The sequence below is a fragment of the Macaca mulatta genome, chromosome 11, assembly GCF_049350105.2.
Source record: "Macaca mulatta isolate MMU2019108-1 chromosome 11, T2T-MMU8v2.0, whole genome shotgun sequence".
NCBI lineage: Eukaryota > Metazoa > Chordata > Mammalia > Primates > Cercopithecidae > Macaca > Macaca mulatta.
This window is the reverse complement of record NC_133416.1, coordinates 101,762,911-101,785,265: the sequence shown is the minus strand read 5'-3', so window position 1 is coordinate 101,785,265 and position 22,355 is coordinate 101,762,911. Positions and strand designations below refer to the sequence as shown.

At 38.5% G+C, this 22,355-nt stretch overlaps 1 protein-coding gene across 6 annotated transcripts in view; it reads left to right on the top strand.

The window, feature by feature from the left end:
• The first annotated feature begins 415 nt into the window (after positions 1-415).
• Positions 416-22,355, top strand: part of CEP83 (centrosomal protein 83) — a 171,455-nt gene continuing 149,515 nt past the window's right edge. For all 6 annotated transcript variants that reach the window (XR_013401261.1, XM_077954768.1, XM_077954769.1 and 3 more), the window contains exon 1: positions 416-875. The gene's annotated coding sequence lies outside the window, so the exon portion shown is untranslated. The remainder of the gene's footprint in view (positions 876-22,355) is intronic.

Sequence of the window (22,355 nt, the reverse complement as noted above, 5' to 3'; positions counted from 1 at the left end):
TGCACACACGGGGACGATGGCAGGCGGGCGAAGGGAGAGAGGGTGGCGGCAGGACTACCATTTGAGGCTCTCAAAGAGTGTGGGGAAGAGGGAAGGACAGGCGCGAAAAGAAGGAAAACCCCTGGAGACGCTGTGTCGGCCTGAGGCTAGGGAGACTGGCTTCGCGCTCCAACGATGCGCGTCACTCTGCCTCCCAGAGGCAAGTGCCTGGGGCTCGATTTTCCATCCCCAGAAGCTCTGGGGATCTCTGAGTCCACCCAGGGCCCTCCAGGAACGCCTTCGGGAACGCATCCCAGCCCCGCCGCTACCGCAGTCACCGGTGACCGCTCCAGCCTCGGTTTGTTTGTCTCCTCCCTCTAACGGCTCCGGCAGCATCTGGCGTCCGTGGCGTCGGTGACGTCGGCGTGGGGGTGGGACTTCCTGCTTCGCGCGCCGCTGGGCCGCTGGACAGAGCCCGCTCCTCCAAGCTGGAGGGGCGGTGCGATGAGGCGGCTTCGGGCCCGGACGTCAGCACGGGGGGTGGCGCCGCACCCCTGAGGAGCGTGGTCCACGCGGAAGAGCGGGGCTTTTCACCGCCGCCGCCGCCCTCGGACCTCTCCCGGGATACTTCACATTTCCCTAGGGACAGGAGCCCCGAGGGGTCCGCTCGGCCCTCCTCCTCTTCAGCTTGCGCCGCGAGCTAAAGAGCTAGGCGTGGCGGGCTGGGCCGACACCCCGCTGTAGGACTGTAACCCTTAGTCCCAATGCCTCCGTAAGCGGAGTTGAGTGGGTGCAGGTGGTTGGAGCTGTGGAGGTGTCCCCGGTGGCGAGCGCGGCCAGAGCTGCGGTCACTTAAGTTTTCTGTGTGCGCGTTTCAAGGAGCATGCGTGCGTCTGGTATGTAACCTCTCTTTCTGGGCACGGCGTCTTGTTTGTATTTTGGAATACTCATTTTGTCCCTCCACAAACTGCCCTTGAATCCTTTTTTTATTTTCCTCGTAAAGTAGTGGGAGCTCGTGCTAGAAAAGTAGGCAGAGAGATTTGTTCTGAAGCCAGTTGGACGCACGTGAAACTCTTTATGGAGCTTTTGGATGCACTCTGGCTTGGTGGTTGTGTAGCCAGTTTGGTAATTGGCCAAACGTTTAAGTACCTCCAGCTTAATTTACGATGAAAAAGCTGTGCTACCATTTTCCTTGGCTTTGAAGACAATTTGAATGAACCGTGATGTCGACTGTCATTACTGAGATAATATCTAAAATATGTTAGCGTATGCCGGGTTTAAATACTTTGGTGAATCCTCAGTGTCCAACTATTTTGACCATAATCAATGGCCATTTTGCTCTTAAAAATATCCACTGCTAAGTATTTTTAAAGCCTTTAGTTAGTTGAAATGAGGAAGCTCTTTCAAATCTTACAGATGTCTAGGATGAGGAGAGACTTGTCCGAATTTCGTCTATATGATACTTAAAATCTATTCAGACTTTGAGCAGCTCTAAAACAGAGTAGGTTGTTAAAGCAGTGCTTCTGTTACCAAGCAACATCTCTGTAAACAAGTCTGATATTTAAAACACAGTAAATGTATCTATCCTACAGTTACCTGGATTCAGAATTCTCCGTATTTATGAGTTTAGCTTGTAAGTGGTTAGAATTAATACTCACCTTTTGTATTGAGGTTTGATTTCAAACTCAGTTTGTTCAGAATTGTTAGAATGCTTTATTTATTTATTTATTTAAGACCGAGTCTCGCTCTGTCGCCCAGGCTGGAGTGCAGTAGCGCCATCTTGGCTCACTGCAACCTCCGCCTCTTGCGTTCAAGCGATTCTCCTGCCTCAGCCTCCTGAGTAGCTGGGATTACAGGCGCGCGCCACCACGCCTGGCTAATTTGTGTATTTTTAGTAGAGATGGGGTTTCACCATGTTGGCCAGGCTGGTCTCGAACTCCCGACCTCAGGTGATCCACCCACCTGGGCCTCCCAAATTACTGGGATTACAGGTGTGAGCCACTGCACCAGGCCAGAATGCTTTATATTACAGGTGTCACACAGAACTCTCCTGAGAGTTGCAAATGGTTTTGAGTTGTCCTTTGGTTATTTAGGACAGAGTATGCTGGGTATTCCCCTTACTTTGAGTGTTTTCTTTCCAGATCAGATGAAGTGTGCAGACTGTATTTAGAACATTCTCAGATAATAGTGAAATACAATTTAGAATTCCATGCAGCACTGGGAGAATGAAACACTGATTATTCACAGGTAGTTTTTTTTTTTTGAGACAGAGTTTCATTCTTGTCGCCCAGGTTGTAATGCAATGGTGTGATCTCCGCTCACTGCAACTTCCGCCTCCCGGTTTCAAGCGATTCTCACATCTCAGCCTCCCGAGTAGCTGGGGTTACAGGCGCATGCCACCATGCCCTACTAATTTTTGTGTTTTTGGTAGAGATGGGATTTCACCATATTGCCCAGGCTGGTCACGAACTCCTGACCTCAGGCGATCTGCCCCCCTTGGCCTCCCAAAGTGCTGGGATTACAGGCATGAGCCAGTGTGCCTGGCCTATTCACAGGTAGTTTTTAATCCTTGGTTTACCAGTCACCTCACTGTCTCCTCTTATTGAACCCTTAATGATATAATTTTTGTGGCAAGTTGTTTTCAGAACACTTTTTGAATGATCTTTTGAATCAGTAACCTTTCAAGTAAGCAAGTATGTGAGAAAATCTGAGACAGGATGAGACTAAATGACTTCTTTGAAATCTATTAATAATGGGAATTGGAACTTGAAGTTTAATGTTCTTTATGTCAGATGCTCTTATGTATTGCTAAAATCCATGGACTTCATTTTAGTTCTCTCCTTTTTTCTTTTCTATATGCTGATGTTGAAGTAATGAAATATTCAAAAGTTGGGCAAGACGGAGAAGAAGAAAAATCAAGAATGACTCGTATAATCCTTAGTAATCAGAAATCAGCATTATGTCATGGGATGTTCTAATTCAAGAAGCTTAGAATGAAATCTTAACAGAAAGATTAGTGAATTTTAGTGGCTTGTCAGAATTTCCCCACCCCCAGGTACTGTCTCTTTGCCTAAAGTAAATGAGCTTGCTTTTAATTTTGTCATACATAATGTATTAGGTTCAGTAAGTAAATTGCCCACATTGTTTAACCTGTATGTGCTTTTAGGGAATGTGTGTAAATCTGTGTAAAAAACTTCCTATTAATCCAAGTTCACATTTCTTGACTTAAGCTGAACGCTTCGAAATCCTCTCACCTTGCCTTTTCAAGCATATGTTCTTCATGGAAAAGGTGTCTCTGCCCAGATTGGTTTCTTCACTATCCCCTTAAGCCTGCTCCGTACTTTATCCTTTCCATATTAGTCTGCATGTCCTGATCTTGTTCCCTTCTTTCTTAAAATCTAAATTGTACCTTTTCTATAAGGTTCAACTCCACCATGACCTCATACATACATAGGAATAGTATGTATTTGTGAGTTATATTTATTTGATACTTACACTTTTTGTTGTATTATTTTGACTTTTTTGACTTCCTAACTAGATTATAAGCTTATTAAGGGCAGGACTTTCAGATCTCAGTGAGCTGTATCCTTAGTCTTTTCCAAATAGAAATTGCTGGATAAATATTTCTTAAGGATGACTGATTAGGCTTTGTGTCCCCACCCAAATCTCACCTTGAATTATAATCTCCATAATCCCCATGTGTCAGGGGAGAGACCAGGTGGAGGGAATTGGATCATGGCAGCAATTTCCCCCATGCTGTTCTCACGACAGTGAGTTCTCATGAGATGTGATGGTTTTATAAGTGAAGTGTTTGGTAGTTCCTCCTATGTCCATTCTCCTTCCTGCTACATTGCGAAGAAGGTGCCTTGCTTTCCCTTCACCTTCTGCCATGATTTTAAGTTTTCTGAGACCTCTCCACCCATGTGGAACTGTGAATCAATTAAACCTCTTTCCTTTACAAATTACCCAATCTCAGGCAGTTCTTTATAGCAATATGAAATGGACTAATACAATGACAAATATGCATTTCTACTCTCCCCCCTTTTGTAAGTATTGTGAAAGTAAGGTTGTTGAGAGAAGAGAGTAACTGAAGGAGAAATGGCAACAGTGAACTATAAAAAAGATTAAAGAGTAGGAAATCAGAAATAAAGATTCTGTTCCTAGAAAGTGAGTATTTGAGAATTTCCCATGGCAATACCAGCAGTAAGGACTCTCAGGAATGCTGGTACTATTCTTCAGTGGGCTTGGGGAGTTTGGTCAATTTCCTGGTTCCTAGTAGAATATTAGTTTATTTATTATATATTTTTTTCATCAGGACTCCCCTCTCTAGGTCATGGAGAGATCACTGACTGTCAAGTCTAGTACTGTTTCTTTCTTTTTTTTTTTTTTTTTGAGATGGAGTCTTGCTCTGTCTCCCAGGCTGGAGTGCAGTGGTGCAATCTTGGCTCACTGCAACCTCAAACCTGTGGGCTTATGCCGTTCTCCTGCCTCAGCCTCCCAAGTGGCTGGGGCTACAGGTGCATGCCACCACACCTGGCTTTTTTTTTGTATTTTGAGGAGAGACAGTGTTTCACCACATTTACCAGGCTGGTCTCAGAACTCCTGGCCTCAAGTGATCCACTCACCTTGACCTCCCAAAGTGCTGGAATCGTAGGTGTGAGCCACCATGCCTGGCCTACTATTTCTTTTAACTGAGCTATAATCCAGGATGGAAGAAATTAAGAAAGGAAATGCCCAGTTATTTGCCTTCTGTATATTGTGACTTCAGATTGCTTTTGGACTAAAATTCAGAGTTAGTAGGAGCCTAAACCTGACCATTCCCTTTTGGAAAGCACATATCTGTCTCAAAATATGTCTATAAAATATCCATGTAGTTTTTACAGTCTCAACAAAAATCCTGTATCTGATGCTTATAACAAAGAGTTACTTCAGTTGAAGGTATAAAAAGTGAAGTTGAGTCTCAGAATGCTTTCATAAATATTCGTTTGATTCAGTTATTTCTTGAGTGAATTTGCCATTCTGGCTTCTGAGTTGTTGCCCAGTAACACAATTGCAGTATAATGTAGCAACCCTTGAAAACAGTAGCATTAAACTATAGGGATTTTCCCGATGAAGTTGCATTGCCTATCTCTGATGTTCATAATCAGCCTCTCTCAAGTGTGATTGCATTTTGTTTTAAGGCAGCTATTTCAGATATTGTTAAACTTAAGGGGCATACAATATATGGTCTTAAGGATATTTTTTAGAGTACTGACGAATTATAACTTCCTGCACATTGTTTTACATAGAGATGCATGATAACTATGTATTGAATTATTTTGTGGGTGAAGGACACGTGAAAATACTGGTTTAATTAAAGATTATTCTGGGCAGAAAAACTATTACGTAATAACAGACTTCTCTACAACTGATATAGCCAGCCAGAGCTGGGGTGGATGAAGTTGAAATGGTTCTTTGTAACATTTTTGTATGACTTCTAGAACTTCATAGAAAGCTTAGATCAATAAGCACAATTTAATAGGCACTGTAATTTTTTTTTTTTTTTGAGACGTAGTCTCACTCTGTCTGCAGGCTGGAGTGCAGTGGCGTGATCTCGGCTCACTGCAACCTCCGCTTCCCGGGTTTAAGCAATTCTCCTGCCTTACCCTTCCCAAGCAGCTGGGACTACAGGCACGTGCCACCATGCCCGGCTAATTTTTTGATTTTTAAGAGAGACGGAATTTCACCGTGTTAGCCAGGGTGGTCTCGATCTCCTGACCTTATGATCCACCCACCTTGGCCTCCCAAAGTGCTGGGATTACAGGTGTGAGCCACTGCGCCCGGCCTAGGCATTGTAATTTTGTGGGAAGAGAATTGTGATTCAGGAGACCAAGGCTTGACTGGGTGAGTCACTTCACCTTTCATGGCCTATCTTCTCATTTGAAAACATAAATCTCTGAAAGTTTCCTTCAGAAATTGTATGCTTCCAATTTAAAGCAAATTTTATTTCTCCTGTTTATGGGTTTAATCAATATTTGAGTGCCTATTATGTGTCTTGCGCTATGCTAGGCACTGGGGGGATTGTGAATAAGACATAGTGCTAAGTCTCCAGCACCTTATTGTCTGATGGGAGAAATGGACAAAGTAATTAGTAATTTGTAATAAAGCGTGTTAAATTTCATAAGGATAGGTAAGAATGTGTTCTGGGACATGTAGGAAGGATACCTGGCCTAGAACTAGAAAGAATATGCTACAATTGAGGACTGTCTCTTTAGAATCTTGTAAGTGTAGTTTGTAGGGTGTACTTGGCCTGGAGGGAGTTAGTCAAAGAAAACTAGGGAGACATTTCTTGAAGTTGGAGAGAGAGAAGAGTCATCAACGTTAGCGGTAGTTGAAATATCAGGTATAGGTTAGGTTCCTAGAGAGAGTTGTGTAGAATCAGAAGGGAGCTTGTGAACACCAGAATGTAATAGGAAGGGGGAGAAAGAAAGCAGGGAGAAAAACCAGAGTAGGGTAAGGTTTTGGAAACCTTATCAATGTGAAGGAATGCACATCACATTTAGTTTATTGATTAAGTGGAAATTGTTGCTCAAGAAACATTGAGTGTGTAATCCTATAAACGTAAACCCATCTAAATAAAGATGCCCTCTACAAAGATCTGAACCTACAAATGGGGGTAATTTAAGTTCTTGCTTAGCAGCATAACAGAGGAAAGAGCCTGGATCCTGAGAGTGAAGGTTAGATTACTAGCTTCATAACTTTTTGAACCAGTTACTTAGTTTTTTGGTCCTCATTGTCTTAATGTGTAAAATGATATATATATATATATATTTTTTTTTTTTTACAAGAGTCTTGTATGGATTAAAACAAGGTAAGTTGTAAACCTGACTTTTAGTGGGCATTCTTTATTCATTTTTATCCGTGCCATTATTAATGACTCTTCTGAACTACATACCCTTCTTTTCCTTCCCCATCCCCAGTCATATTCTTTTATCCTTCAAGATCCACCAAAATTCCTTTGATATCTTCCTGTATGGATGATATTCCAAATTTTCTGTAATGGAATGAACATGTCCTGTGTCCCTTAGAATTAGCAACACTATTCTTTTTTCTTTTTTAAAGCGTTAAGAAGGAAATTGTAGTATCTAACATGTGAGAAGTCTGGAGATAGGTGGTTCTAAGATTGTCAATTAAGTGGCTCAGTGATAATGTTTAAGAACCTGGATTCTTTTTGCTTGGTCATCCTTTGAACTCAGCCTTGATTACTACAACTGTCATCAAATTTTCCAAAGTTTGGAAGAGATAACGTCTTTCTTCTACCTAGCCCTTTTTAAACAGCTTTATTGAAGTATATTTTACCTACCATAAAAACCACTCATTGTAAGTATACAATTTAATGGTTTTTAGCAACTTTATAGAGTTGTGCAACTGTCATCACAAGGCAATTTCTGAACATTTTATCAATCTCCCAGATTCTCTTAAGCTCATTTGCATTTAATGTAACTCCTTCCCACAGCCCCAGAGAACCACTGATCTGCTTTCTATCACTATAAATTTGTCTTTTCTAGATATTTCATATAAATGGAATCACTATAGTCTTTTGCATCTGGCTTCTTTCACTTCATGCTTTTGAGGTTTATTTAATGTATGTATATCAATGTTTTGTTCTTTTTAATTGTTGAATAGTATTCTTGTCTATTTTCCATTCACCAGGTGAATAGTATTGGTCAGTAGTGTTTCCCATTTATTGGTAACTGGTGAATAGTATTCCCTATTCACTAGGTGATAGACGTTGGATTGTTTCCAGTTTTTGGCTTTTATGAATAATGCTGCTGTGAAAATTTGTCTGTAATTCCTTGTGTGAGCATGTTCATTTCTTTTGGGTAAATTCCTAGGAGTGGAATTGCTGAATTATATGGTAAGCTTATTTTTAACTTTTAAAGAAACTGTCAAAATGTTTTCCAAAGTAGCTGTACCAATTATACCCTACCAGCAATGTATGGGGATTCCAGTTTCTCCATGTCCTCACCAACAGTTGTTGTCTTTTTAATTATAGCCATTCTAGTGAGTATCTAGTAGTATCCCATTGTAATTTTAATTTGCATTTCCCTGCACACTAATGTTGGACACCTTTTTCTGTGGTTGTTGGCCATTTGTAAGTCATTTTTAGTAGAATATCTGTTTAAGGCATTTGCCCATTTTTTTGCTGGATTTTTTTTTTTTTTTTTTTTTGGTCTTACTGAGTTGTAAGTTCTTTATATATTCTGGATAAAAGTTTGTATTTTTTTAAATATCAAAGATTAGATTTGCAAAGATTTCTCCCAGTTGGTGTCTTGGCTTTTCATATTTTTACTGGTGTCTTTTGAAGTGCAGAAGTTTTAATGAAGTCATTTCTTTTGTGTGTGTGGCATGTGCTTTCATGTTATGTATAAGAACTTTTTGCCTAATCCAAGGTCTCAAAGATTTTTCTCTTGGTTTTCTTTGAGCTCTTTCCTTTAAATCTAAGATTCATATTGAATTAACTGTGCATATATGTAAGAAGAGGACCTAAGTTCATTTTTTTAAATGTGAATGCCAAATTATCCAGTACCATTTGTTAAAAAGACTGTTCTTTTCTCTTCAATTGTATTGGCATCTTTGTAAAATGTAAGAATTTATTCCTAGACTCATGTCTATAAACCTGTCCTTACTCCAACACCATTCTGTCTTGATAACTGCAGTTTTATAGTAAGTTTCAAAATGAGTAGTATAACATTTTCTTCCTTTTCAAAATTGATGCTGTGTTCTTTCCATTTCCATATACAATTTAGGATCAGCTTGTTAATTTCTACAAAAACAAATCTAATATTTGTAGGATTTGCCCCGAATCTGTCCGTCAATCTGGGAGGAGTCACTAACTTAAAAAACTTGAGTCTTCCAGTCCATGAACATGTAATATCTCTCCATTTACTTAGATCTTTAATTTCTCTTAATAATGTTTTTCACTTTTCAGTGTACAAATCTTGCACTTCTTTGGTTAAATTTATTCCTAAGACTTATAATTTTGATGCTCTTAGAAATGGAGTTTTCATGATTTGATTTCAAATTGTTCGTTGTTAGCATAAAGAAATGCAACCAACCAGGTGTGGTGACTCACGCCTGTAATCCCAGCACTTTGGGAGGCCGAGGCTGGTGGATCATGAGATCAGGAGATCGAGACCATTGTGGCTAACACGGTGAAACCCCGTCTCTACTAAAAATAGAAAAAAATTAGCCGGGTGTGGTGGTGGGCACCTGTAGTCCCAGCTACTCGGGAAGCTGAGGCAGGAGAATGGTGTGAACCTGGGAGGCGGAGCTTACAGTGAGCCGAGATCACTCCAACTGCACTCCAGCCTAGAGGACAGAGCGAGACTCCGTCTTAAAAAAAAAAAATGCTGCCAATTTTTGCATATTATTTGTACATAGATGATCGTGTCTCAAAACAATGATACTTTTTCTTTCCAATCTCAATGTTATTTATTTCTTCATTTTTGCTTTAATTCTCCAGTACGATGTTGAAGAGAAGTGTTGAATGTGCATTGCATTACTCCCAGTCTTAGGGGGAAAACATGCATATTTTTACCATCAGGTATAATGTTAGCTCTAGATTTTCTATAGATGTCCTTTGAAGAAGGTTAAGGAAGCTCCCTTATGTTCCTAGTTTGTTGTGAGTTTTTAATCATGAGTAGGTGTTAGATTTTGTCATGTTTTTTCCTGCATCTGATGATATGGTTATATGATTTTTATTCTGTTAATATGTTATATATTAATTGATTATTGGAGATTAAACCCATCTTGTATTGCTGGGACAGATCGCACTTGGTCATTCTGTAAAACCGTTTTTTTTGTTTTTTGTTTTTTGTTTTTTTTTTTAATAGCGTTTGAGACAGTCTTACTCTGTGACCCAGGCTGAAGTGGAATGGTGTGATTTTGGCTCACTGCAGCCTTGAACTCCTGGGCTCATGTGTTTCTCCTGCCTCAGCCTCCCCAGTGGCTGGGGCTACAGGCTCATGCCACCACACCTGGCTATTTTTCTTTCTTTTTCTTTTTTGGTATTTTTTGTAGAGACAGGGTTTTGCCATGTTGCCTGGGCTGTTCTTGAACTCCTTGGGTCAAGCGGTTTACTTGCTTGGACTCCCAAAGTGCTGGGACTACAGGCTTAAGCCACCATACCCAGTCCGTGCTATATAATCTCTGTTATATGTTGTTGAATATGGTTTGTCTGATTATTGTTAAGGAATTTTGCGTATATGTTCCTGAGGGATATTAGTCTTTTGGTTTCTCGTGATCTTGCTCTTACTGCTTTAAATGTTTGATAGCATTCATTAGTGCAGTTGTGGGGGCCTGGCCATTTCTTTGTGGGAATATTTAAAATTATTAATTCAGTTTCTTCACTTCTTGTTATAGGTCTTTTCAGATTTTCTCTTTCTTCTAGAGTTTTGGTAATTTGTGGGTTCTAGGAAGTGTAGTCCATTTCATATAAATTATCTAATTTGTTGATACAAAGTTTGTATTAAGAAATCCTCTAAGTTAATAATTTAAGTTTGGTAATAATTCTTCCTCTTTCATTCTTGTTTTTGGTAATTTGTATCTCTTATTTTCTTGGTCAGTCTAGCGAAGTTTTTTTTTTCCCCCGATTCTGTTGCTCTTTCCAAAGAACCAACCTTTTATTTCATTGATTATTTTTCATATTTATATTTCCTATTTCACTGATTTCCACGCTAAAAATTATTATTTTTCTGCTTGTTTTGGGTTTAATGTCCCTTCTGCTCCTTGTTTTTCTAATTTCCTAAGATGGAAGCTTAGATTATTGGTTTGAGACCTTTTTTCTTTTCTTATATAAATGTTTAAAACTAGACATTTTCCTCTAAGCACTGCTTTAGTTGCATTCTGTACATTTTGGTTTGCTGTGTTTTGTTTTCATTCAATTTGAAATATATTTTAAAATTTTTCCTCGCAATTTCTTCTTTGATCAATGGGTTATTTAGAGGTATGTTTTTAAATTTACCAATAATTGAGGTGTTCCCAGATTTATTTTTGTTTGGATGACTAATTCCATTGTGATCAGATCACACATTTTTTATGAGTTCAATCTTTTAAATTTTATCGAGACTTGTCTTGTGCCCCAGTATGTGGTGTATCCTGGAAAATTTTCTTTGTGTGTGTGAAAAAGATGTATATTCTGTAATCATTGGGTAGTATTTTCTGTCAGTTATGTCAAGTTTATTGATGAGGTTAGTCAAGTCTTCCATATCCTTGCAGATTTTCTGTCTCGTTCTATCAGTCATTGCAGTCTTCAACTGTTTTTGTTGAATTATCTATTTCTCTTTTAAATTATCTCTATTTTTTTGCTTCATGTATTTTGGAGTTCTTTTGTTAGATGGACAGTTATTGTTATATCTTCCTGATATAGTGACCCTTTTTTCATTATGAAATGTCCTCCTTTGTCTGTAATATTTCTTATCTTAAAATCTATTTTTCTTGGTACTATAGCCACTCTGGTTTTTTTATGGTTACTGCTTCTATAGTGTATTTTTTTTTAAATCCTTTTAATTTTTAACCTATTTGTGTCTTTGAATTGAAGATTTATCTCTTGTTGACAGCCTATAGTTAGGTTTTGTAATCCATTCTAACATAATCCCCCCTTTGAATAGAGTGTTTAGTTCATTCACATTTAATGTAATTGTTGATATTATTGGATTTACATCTGCATTTTTCATATTTGTTTTCTATTTGTCTCATTTGTTTTTTGCTTTTTCCTCTTTACCATCTTTCTGTGTTAAATATTCTTTAGTGTATCTTTTTAATTCTGTTGATTTCTTTTGCTATATTTTTAGGGATTACAATATGCCTTTTAACTTAATTACAGTCTCCTTCAGAATAATACTAAATTCTGATAAATTATAGAAACTTTTCTCCAGTGTATCTCTTTTTTCTCTTTTTGGTGCTATTATTATTATATATATTACAGCTGTATGTATTACAAACCCAGCGATACAGTACTATAATTATTCCTTTATGTAGTTTTATGTCTTTAAAGGAGATGAAGTGAAAATAATTATATTTTTAGAGTCTTTAATATTTACCGATGTAATTACCGTTTCCAATGAGCTTCATTCTCCTATAGAGTATTATTTTTCTTTTTTTTCAGACAGGTTCTCCTTCTGTTTTCCAGGCTGGAGTGCAATGCAATGGTGTGATCTTGGCTCACTGCAGCCTCTGCTCACCCAGTTCAAGCAATCCTCCTGCCTCAGCCTCTCAAGTAGCTGGAACTACAGGCATGTGCCACCACACCTGGCTATTTTTTTGTAGAGACGGGGTTTTGCCATGTTGCCCAGGCTGGTCTCGAACTTCTGGGCTCAAGTCAACCACCCACCTTGGCCTCTCAAACTGCTACAATTACAGGCATGAGCCACTGTGCCCAGCCTAGATTAAAGTTATTCTATGGTGTGACTTTTATCCTGAAGGACTTCCTTTGTTATTTCTCATAAGGCATGTCTCACAGCAATGACTTCTCTTCATCTTTGGTTATCTATCTGGCAATATCTTTATTTCATCTTCATTTTTGAAGGGCAGTTTTGCTGAATATAGAAATTTTAGTGGTAAGTTTTTTGTGTTTCTTTTAAAAATTTGTTTTTTTTCCATGTCATTTCTGATGAGAAATCAGCGTTAATAATGTTGCCGTGTATGTGAAGTCATTTTTCTCTCGCTCCTTTTTTAAGGTTTCCTCTTTGTCTTTCAGCATTTGCAGGTTTCTTTGGATTTGTTGGGCTGTTTAGATGTGTCAATTAATGTTTTTCATTAAATTAGGGAAGTGTTTGGCGATTATTTCTTCAAAACTTCTTTTCTGCCTTTTTCTCTCTTTCCTGACCTTCTGGAACTCCCACTGCATATTTCATGTACAGTATGTCGTCACTTAACATTATTATTATTATTGTTTTTTTGAGATGGAGTCTTGCTCTGTTGCCAGGCTGGAGTACAGTGGTGTGATCTCGGCTCACTGCAACTTCCGCATGTCGGGTTCAAGTGATTCTCTTGCCTTAGCCTTCTGAGTAGCTGGGACTATAGGTGTGCACCACCACACCTGGCTAATTTTTGTATTTTTAGTAGAGGTGGGGTTTCACCATGTTGGCTAAGATAGTCTCAATCTCCTGACCTCGTGATCTCCCTGCCTCGGCCTCCCAAAGTGCTGGGATTACAGGCGTGAGCCACCATGCCCGGCTGTCACTTAACGTTATTGATAGGTTCTTGGAAACTGACTTTAAGTGAAATGATGTATAATGAAACCAACCCTAGGCTAATTGATAAAAACAATAGTTAAATTCCTATGGCATATCTCTGGTCAAAAAACTTCTTCAAACTTCTAAATAAATACCCAAGACACTTCCTACATTAAACGTTGAAATAAATGTGAGCTGTAATGTTTAAGAAAGATTAGTAAAAACAAGTAAGATAGTTACTTACCTAATTTTTGGTTAACCAGTGAGTGACAGTGGTCATAGTGGTGGTGGGTTAAACCAATAAATAAATGTTTGCAAAACAAAAATTATAAGGGGCACCTCTTACTATCATGCAGTTCAAAAATAATCACAAATATGGCAGGCTTGATAAGAGTGCTTTTGTACTACATAATGTATTGTCATGCATTTACATGACTATATACTTTATTTGAAATTTCATTTTACAATAATTTTTATTCATTCATTCATTCATTCATTCATTCATTTTCCAACCTGCTCTAGGGTTCAGGCTTTCTGGTGGCCAGAGCCTGTCCTGGCACGGAACCAACCGTGGACAGGATGACATTCCATTGCATGGTGCACTTAAACACACACCCATACTCATGCCTACTGGGACAATTTCGATCTCCCAGTGAACCTAACGTGTACATCTTTAGGATATGAGAAGAGGAAACTGGAGTACTTGGAAAATACAAACAAATGTTTACTTAATCATTTTTGGTGAGTGTCCATTTAAATGTTTTGCTCATTAAAAATTTTTGATTGTTTATTTTCCTATCATTTAGTTTTGAGAGTTCTTTATTCTGGGTGCAAGTCCTTTATCAGATTTATGATTTGCAGTTTTTCCCAAGTCTGGTGTATCTTTTCACTTATGTAACAGTGGATTTTGAAGAGTAGTGGATTTTGAAGTTCTTAATTTTGATGAAATCCAGTTTGTCAGTTTTTTCTTTTATGGATTGTGCTTTTGGTGTTATATCTGAGAAGTCTTAACCCAAGATCAAAATGATTTTCTCCTGTATATTTTTTAGGAGGTTTATAGTTTAGGTTTTTAATTCAGGCCTCTGATTTATTTTGATTCTATTTTTGTACATGGTATAAGGAGCAACTTGAAGTTCTTTGTGTGTGTGTGTGTGTGTGTATGGAAAAGACAATTGTTCCAGGACCATTTTTTGAAAAGACTATTTTTTCTTCACTGAACTGCCTGCATTTTTGTCAGAAATCAATTGACTGTTTATATTTGACTGTATTTCAGGACAGTCTTTTTTGTTTAACGGATTTTTGTGACTCTGATGTAATACTACATAATTTTTATTTCTATGCACTTTAATAAGTGAAGTCAGGTAATACAAGTCTTCTAACTGTTCTTTTTCAAAGTTCTTTTTTTTTTTTTTTGGCTCTTCTAGGTCCCTTGTGTTTCCATATGAATTTTAGAATCAGCTTGTTAATTTCTATGAAAACTACCTCAGTATTTTGAATGACATTGCATTGAATTTGGGAGAAATTAACTTCTTAACAATATTGAATTTTCTGATGCACAAATATGGCATATCTTACTATTGTAACCTGCTTTTTAAAAACAATTATAGATATAGAGTCTCACTATGTTGCCCAGGCTGATCTTGAACTCTTGGGATGAAGTGATCCTCCCACCTCGACCTCCCAAAATGCTGGGGTTACAGGCATGAGCCACCACACCTGGCCATGACCTGCTTTTTTAATAGTCTCTTTCCATTGTAAACACCACTATTAAGTTAGTACCATGAGGATAAGAACTGATTCTATCCTCCACTCCTACCTGGAATTTAGGATACACTCAATAAACATTTACTGAATGACAAATAAAAGAAGATTCTTGAACATAAATGTTTCTGCATCTCTAATTAGTTTCTCAGGATTAATTCCTAAAATTAGAATTATTAAGTCATAAGATATATTCATTTTGAAAGCTTTTGCTTAGTAAACTGTCCTCCAGGTAGAAATTTCTTTTCTGTTCTTTTTTGAGTTGGAGTTTTGCTCTTGTTGCCCAGGCTGGAGTGCAGTGGTGTGATCTTGGGCCACTGGAACCTCCCCGCCTCCCAGGTTCAAGTGATTCTCTTGCCTCAGCCTCCTGAGTAGCTGTGATTACAGGTGCCTGCCACCATGCCTGGCTAATTTTTGTATCTTTAGTACAGAAGGGGTTTCACCATGTTGGCCAGGCTGATCTTGAACTTCTGACCTTAGGTGATCTGCCCACCTCAGCCTCCCAAAGTACTGGGATTACAGGCGTGAGCCACCACACCTGGCCTGAGATAGAAATTTCTTGGTAACTAACTTTAATGCATGCATAATTGGTTAGCAAACAGTGTTCTCGGTGACATCCTTCCCCAAGGTTTCTCTGAAATTACATTATAAGCCTATGGGAGAGTAGGATTTACATCATAGAAATTTTGTGGATCACTTTACTGTCATTAACAGTTTACTGGAATTCGGAGCTATGAAGATGACCAAAACAGTTGAAGATAGTTTATATGGTTATAAAGCATCTGGAGGGGAAAAGTGCAGATGTTATAGAATATGGAATAAATTAGGCCGGGAACAGTGACTCATGCCTGTAATCCCAGCACTTTGGGAGGCCGAGGTGCGTGGATCACTTGAGATCAGGAGTTCGAGACCAGCCTTGCCAACACGGTGAAACCCTGTCTCTAAAAATACGAAAAATAGCCAGGCGTGGTGCGTGCCTGTAATCCCAGCCACTCGGGAGGCTGAAACAGGAGAATCACTTGAAACCGGGGTGCAGAGGTTGCAGTGAGCTGAGATTGCGCCATTGTACTCCAGCCTGGGTGACAGGGTCAGGCTCCATCTCAAAAAAATATATATGTATATATAGAATAAATATCCTGCAGCAAGCACAAGGAAGGCAGGAACCTATGAAGCACATGGGCAAAAGCTACTCTTTTTGTTCACTTTTAGAGCAACTAAAACTCTGAAAATAGTTTTGTGATTTTGCAGACTATAGGGTTTCAGGTTTGACTGTGATTGTGATTTGTGGATTAATTGACAGGATTTAAGAAGGTATTTTAATTTGGCATAACTATGAACAAAGTTTTGAAGGCAAAGAGAAATGTGTTTGAGAGTCTGTAAAGTAAACTTAATTGACTGTAGCACAGGGGTCCTGTGGGGCAGCAAAATGTTTGAATTTGTATAGGGAGCTGGCTAATACAGGGCTGTGAGTTTAGCTGGGAAATTTATATTTGAGTCAGAAAAGAATAAGGATTATCATAGGAGTTATAGTGACGAAGGCAGTGTGTGAGAAAGATTGTTTTGGTGATATTTGTAGGCCATGTAAGAATGAGAAAAGACTAAAGTCTGGGACACCATCTAGGAGGCTTCTGTTAAGTGTAAAGTATTTAAGATTCGGCACTGGAGTGTGATGGCTCTCAAAATGGGGAAGAATGATTATATTCAACAAATAGATGATGAAGAATCAGCAGGATTAATTTGTTACAAATAGAGGATAGAGGATGGGTAGTGGTTAAATGAGAGGAGGATAGTGGTAATTGACTTTTTTAAGAAGACAAGTAGAAAATTTGAACCTAATGAACTGAATTCTTGTTAGGTTGATGTAGTGGATAAAATGTGATAACTTTTCCTCACCTATTACTGGATTCATGACTGAGACCCCTATAACAAAAGACAGATTATCAAGAGGAAAGCATACACATTTACTTAATGAAAGCTTTACTTTATATGAGTCTTCAGAAATGAAGACTGAAATAAACAGGGAAACCTTTCTTTCTGTGTTTTTCTAAAAAAAATTATTTCAATAGTTTTGGGGGAACAGGTGATGTTTGGTTACATGGATAACTTCTTTAGTGGTGATTTCTGAGATTTTGCTGCACCCATCACTTGAGTGGTGTACACGCACCCAGTGTGCAGTCTTTTAACCCTCACCCCCTCCCACCCTTCTCCCCAGGTCCCCAGAGTCCATTATATCATTCTTATGACTTTGCATCCTCGTAGCTTAGCTCCCACTTATGAGAACATACGGTGTTTGGTTTTCCATTCCTGAGTTATTTCAGTTAGAATAATGGCCTCCAACTCTATCTCGGTTGCTGTGAATGCTGTTATTTCATTCCTTTTTATGGCTGAGTAGTATTGCATGGTATATATATACCACATTTTCTTTATCTACTCATTGGTTGATGGGCATTTAGGCTGATTCCATATTTTTGCAGTTGCAAATGTGCTGCTGTAAACATGCATGTTCGAGTGTCTTTTTCATATAATGACTTTTCCTCTGGGTAGATGCCCAATAGTGAGATTGCTGGATCAAATGGTAGTTCTACTTTTACTTTTTTTTTTTTTTTTTTGAGATGGAGTCTTGCTCTGTCGCCCAGACTGGAGTGCAGTGGTGCGATCTCTGCTCACTGCAAGCTCCACCTCATGGGTTCACGCCATTCCCCTGCCTCAGCCTCCTGAGTAGCTGGGACTACAGGCACCCACCACCACGCGTGGCTAATTTTTTTTTTTTGTATTTTTAGTAGAGACGGGGTTTCACTGTGTTCGTCAGGATGGTCTCCATCTCCTGGCCTCGTGATCCGCCCACCTCAGCCTCCAAAAGTGCTGGGATTACAGGCATGAGCCACCTCGCCCAGTCTACTTTTAGTTCTTTAAGGAATATCCATGCTGTTTTCTATAGTGGTTGTACTAGTTTACCTTCCCACCAGCAGTGTAAAAGTGTTTGCTTTTCACCACATCTCCATCACCATCTATCATTTTTTGGTTTTTAAATTATGGCCATTCTTGGAAGAGTAAGGTGGTAGCACATTGTGGTTTTGATTTGCATTTGCCTGATAGTGATGTTGAGCATTTTTTCATATGTCTGTTGGCCATTTGTATATCTTTTGAGAATTGTCTATTCATGTCCTTTCCCCAGTTTTTGATGGGAATATTTATTTTTTTCTTGCAGATTTGTTTGAGTTCCTTGTAGATTCTGGATATTAGTCCTTTGTGAAATGCATAGTTTGTGAATATTTTCTCCCACTCTGTGGGTTGTGTGTTCACTCTGCTGATTATTTCTTTTGCTATGCTGAAGCTTTTTAGTTTAATTAAGTTCCATACATTTATTTTCATTTTTGTTGCGTTTGATTCTTGGTCATGAACTCTTTGCCTAAGCCAATGTCTAGAAGAGTTTTTCTGATGTGATTTTCTAGAATTTTTCTGGTTTCAGGTCTTAGATTTAAGTCTTTAAGCCATCTTGAGTTGATATTTGTATAAGGTGAGAGTTGAGATTCCGCTTTCATTCTTCTACATGTGGCTTGCCAATTGTCCCAGCACCATTTGTTGAATAGGTTGTCCTTTCTCTACTTTATGTTTTTGTTTGCTTTATCAAATATCAGTTGACTGTGAGTACTTGGCTTTGTTTCTGGGTTGTCTATTCTGTTCCACTGATCTATGTGCCTGTTTTTATGCCAGTACCATGCTGTTTTGGTAACTATAGCCTTGGTAGTATAATTTGAAGTCAGGTAATGTGATACTTCCAGATTTGTTCTTTGTGCTTAGTCTTGCTTTGCAGGCTCTTTTTTGGTTCCATATGAATTTTAGGATTGTTGTTTTCTAGTTCTGTGAAGAATGATGGTGGTATTTTGATGGGAATTGCTTTGAATTGGTAGATTGCTTTTGGCAGTGTGGTCATTTTCACAATACTGATTCTACCCATCCACGCGCATGGCATATATTTCCATTCGTTTGTGTTGTCTATGATTTCTTTCAGCGTTTTTTTATAGTTTTCTTTGCAGAGGTCTTTTCGCCTCCTTGATTAGGTATATTCCTAAGTATTTTGTTTTATTTTTTGCAGCTATCGTAAAAGGGGTTGAGTTCTTGATTTGATTCTCCGCTTGGTGGTTATTATACAGCAGAGCTACTCATCTGTGTACATCAATTTTGTGTCCTGAAACTTTGCCAAATTCATTTACCAGTTCTATGAGCTTTTTGGATAAGTCTTTAAGGTTTTCTAGGTATATAATCATATCATCAGCAAACTGCAACACTTTGACTTCCTCTTTACCAATTTGGGTGCCCTTGATTTCTTTCTCCTCATTGATTGTTCTGGCTAGGACTTCCATTATTATATTGAATAGAAGTGGTGAAAGTGGACATCCTTGTCTTGTTCTAGTTCTCGGGGGGAATGCTTTCAACTTTTCACTGTTCAGTGTAATGTTGGCTGTGGGTTTGTCATAGATGGCTTTTATTAAGGTATGTCCCTTCTATGCCGATGTTGCAAATGGTTTTAATCATAAAGGGATCTAAATTTTGTCATGCTTTTTCTGCGTCTGTTGAGATGATCATGTGGTTTTTGTTTTTAATTCTGTTTATATGGTGTCTTTATATGGTACATTTATTGACTTTTCATTTGTTAAGCCAACCCTGCATCCCTGGTATGAAACCCAGTTGATCATGGTGTATTTTCTTTTTGACATGTTGTTGGACCTGGGTAGCTAGTATTTTGTTGAGGATTTTTGCATCTTTGTTCGTCAGGGATATTGGTGTGTGGTTTTCTTTTTTTATTATGTCCTTTCCTGGTTTTGTTATTAGGGTAATACTGCTTTATAGAATGATTTAGGGAGGATTCCCTCTTTGTGTTTTGGAATAGCTTCAGTAGGATTCATACCAATTCTTCTTTGAACGTCTGATAGAATTCAGCTGTGAATCCATCTGGTCCTGGACTATTTTTTTGTTGTTGTTGGCTTTTTTAAAAAATTTCCACTGTTTCAATCTTGCTACTTGTTATTGACCTGTTCAGAGTTGGTGTCTGTTTCTTCCAAGTTTAATCTAGGAGGGTTGTATATTTCCAGGAATTTATCCATCTCCTCTAGGTTTTCTAGTTTGTGTGCATAAAGATATTTATAGTAGCCCTACAAAAGCAGGATCTTTTGTATTTCTGTGTTACCACTTTTGATATCTCCTCTTTTGTTTCTAATTGAGTTGTTTGGATCTACTCTGTTCTCTTGGTAATCTTGCTAATGGTCTGTCAATTTTGTCTTTTCAAATAACCAGCTTTTTGTTTCATTTATCTTTTGTATTATTTTGTTGTTGTTGTTTCAATTTCATTTGATTTTTGTTACTTCTTTTCTTCTGCTTGGTTTTGGTTTGGTCTGTTCTTGTTTCTCTAATTCCGTGAGGTGTGAGGTTAGGTAGTCTATTTGTGCTTTTTCGGACTTTTTGATGTAAGCATTGATTGCTATGAACTTTCCTCTGAGCACCACTGTATTTGCTGTATCCCAGAGGGTTGATAGGTTGTGTCACTGTTACTGTTCAGTTCAAAGAATTTTAAAATTTCCTTCTTGATTTCATTGTTGACCCAGAGGTCAATCGTGAGCAGGTTTAAATTTCCATATATTTGTATAGTTTTGAAGGTTCCTTTGGATTTAATTTCTAATTTTATTCTGCTGTGGTCTTAGAGAATATTTGATATTTGATTTTCTTAAATTTGTTGAGAATTGTTTTGTGGTCTGTCTTGGAGAATGTTCCATGTGTTGATGCAAAGAATATATTCTGCAATGGTTGGGTAGAATGTTCTGTAAATATCTGTTAAGTTCATTTGTTTTAGGGTTTAGTCTATTGTTTCTTTGTTGACTTTCTGTCTTAATGACCTGTCTAGTGCTGTTAGTGGAGTATTGAAGTCCTTCACTATTATTTTGTTGCCATCTATCTCATTTCTTAGGTCTAGTATTAAATGTTTTATAAATTTGGGAACTACAGTGTTAGGTGTATATGTTTTTGGGATTGTGATATTTTCCTGTTGGACTAATCCTTTTATCACTATATAATGTCCCTCTTTGTCTTTTTAAACTGTTGTTGCTTTAAAGTTTGTTTTGTCTGATATAAGAATAGCTATTCCTGCTCACCTTTGGTTTCCATTTGTGTGGAATATCTTTTTCCACCCTTTTACCTTATAAGTTTATATGAGTCCTTATGTATTAGGTGAGTCTCTTGAAGGCAGCAGATACTTGGTGGATTTTTATCCATTCTGTTTTTCTGCATCTTTTTTTTTTTTTTAGTTGAGACAGAGCCTCACTCTGTCACCCAGGCTGGAGTACAATGACATGATCTTGGCTCACTGCAACGTCTGCTGCCCGGATTCAGGCGATTCTCATGCATCAACCTCCTGAGTAGCTGGGATTACAGGTGCCTGCCACCATGCCTGGCTAATTTTTTTGTATTTTTAGTAGAGACAGGCTTTCACCGTGTTGGCCCGGCTGGTCTTGAACTCCTGATCTCAGGTGATCTGCCCACTTCGGCCTCCCAGAGTGCTGGGATTACAGGTGTGAGCCACTGTGCTGGCCTCTGTATCTTTTCAGTGAAACATTTAGGCAATTTACATTCAACATCAGTATTGAGATGTGAGATACTGTTCTGTTCATCATACTAGTTGTTGCCTGATTACCTTTTTTTTGTTGTTGTTTACATTGTGTTATTGTTCTGTAGGTCCTGTGAGATTTATGCTTTAAGGAAGGTTCTATTTTGATGTTTTGAGGTTGTTTCAAAAGTCAGAACTCCTTTTAGCAGTTCTTGCAGTGCTGGCTTGGTGGTAGTGGTGAATTCTCTGAGCACTTGTTTGTCTGAAAAGGACTTTATTGCTCTTTCATTATGAAATTTAGTTTTGCTGGATACAGAATTATTGGTTGATAATTTTTTGTTTAAGGAGACTAAAGGTAGTACCCAATTCCTTCTAGCTTGTAGGGTTTCTGCTGAGAAATCTGCTGTTAATCTATTAGGTTTTCCTTTGTAGGTTACCTGATGCTTTTGCCTCACAGCTGTTAAGATTCTTTCCTTTGTCGTGACTTTAGATAACCTGATGACTGTGTGCCTTGGTGTTGATCTTTTTGTGATAAATTTCCTGGGTGTTCTTTGAGCTTCGTGTGTGTGTGTGTGTGTGTGTGTGTCCTGTGTGTGTTTTAGACCAAGTCTCACTCTGTCGCCCAGGCTGGAGTGCAGTGGCGCCATCTTGGCTCCTTGCAGCCTCTGCCTTCCAGGTTCAGGCGATTGTCCTACCTCAGCCTCCTGAGTAGCTGGGACTACAGGCACACGCCACCATGCCTGGCTAATATATATATATTTTTTTGTTTAGTCGAGGTTTCACCGTGTTGGCCAGGCTGG